At 39.2% G+C, this 1387-nt stretch overlaps 1 long non-coding RNA gene across 1 annotated transcript; it reads left to right on the top strand.

Moving 5' to 3' along the window:
* Positions 1-325: 325 nt before the first annotated feature.
* LOC106820306 lies at positions 326-1274 on the top strand. The gene is made up of 3 exons (XR_001395610.1): positions 326-458; positions 684-816; positions 1159-1274. It is a non-coding gene; the product is annotated as an uncharacterized LOC106820306 (long non-coding RNA).
* Positions 1275-1387: the final 113 nt, after the last annotated feature.

Here is a 1387-nt window from a genome sequence, read left to right as displayed (position 1 = left end):
CCCAATGTCTGTTTGTTTCTTTTTCCACTTTGTTTTTTTTTGTTCAAAGTGAAGAAACTTGAATTTGCTCGAATCGTCCGTAAAAAGTGTTGATTTAAGATGAAATGCTTGCATGTAGGTAAATTCTACAGTACATTGTACTTACTGATTACTGCACGTTACAGTGGAAATTTGATTTGTCAGCTCAAAATGAGATATAATTTTGTATAGAGTAATGGCGTTTTTACTGTGCCAACACTCTGTCTATAGTAAGTATAGCTGATATAATCATGTGTGTGTGTATAATAAATAAATAAATATATATATATATATATATATAGGGAGAGAAGGATGCATACAGACAGGACTGGGGAGAGCAGCTGGTAGGCAAGGTACAACCCGTGATATGTGTTCTTGACATTGAAAGCCACAACATCAGCGTGCTAGAGGACGTGCCGGCACACCTGTCTCCCGCACAGGTACGTACGTCGTTAACTCACCTGTCTCCCGCACAGGTACGTACATCGTTAACTCACCTGTCTCCCATGCAGGTACATACGTCGTTAACTCATGACTAGCCAAGATACAAATATCGTTAACTCGCCTGTGTTTTGCTCAGGTACACATGTCATTAACTCACCTGCATCTAGTTTAATGTCACACTGTTGACATTTTCTTCTACCTGTCTCGTCGTTGCGATGTAGGCGATTTGGACACCAGATGACGCCGGTGTAGTGTTTGTCGGCTGGTGGCAGGATCCGTACAAACTCGGCCTCATCTTCTGTACGATCAGACGCAGCGCCATCTATCACCTAGACTTCCAGTCGGGAAATTGCTGTACGTTTATTGTGCTTTTCCTGCCAACTCGATTAATATTATTAGTGAAAATAAATGTAAATTAGTAGTGATAAATATAGAGTTGTTAAATATTAATTATAAATATATATATAATGATAATAATTGTGACATTGTTTGAATGACATAAGTATAATTTATACTTACTAGATTACATACTATATTTATTTATATTTTATTATATCTGTTAAAAGCACAGGTTCACTTATTGTGTGGATGAGATGTGATAGCTTGTAATATATGATGTAACAGAGTATATATATAACTGTATAACGATATACGATAGAGTGTGGTTATTTCTCTGGATGTGGGGGTTTTTTGCAGCAATCATAGGGAAGGACGATCAGTCCGTGCGTACGCCGCGCTTCAGTCCCGACCTTCAGAAACTCGTCTACCTAGAGAACGTGGCGACGGGTCCACACACCAGGGCCATGAAACTGATGATGGTACGCGAGTTCATTTATCCTTGTCCGCCATCTTGGCAAATACGTGCAGGAACGAGGTAAACTTGCATTGTTAATTGTCATCATCGGCAGCAAACTAATCATCATTG

Source organism: Priapulus caudatus, unplaced genomic scaffold, assembly GCF_000485595.1.
Source record: "Priapulus caudatus unplaced genomic scaffold, Priapulus_caudatus-5.0.1 Scaffold10063, whole genome shotgun sequence".
Classification (NCBI taxonomy): Eukaryota; Metazoa; Priapulida; class Priapulimorpha; order Priapulimorphida; family Priapulidae; genus Priapulus; species Priapulus caudatus.
Note: the sequence above shows the minus strand (reverse complement) of the source record. Positions and strands in the feature narration are given on the sequence as shown.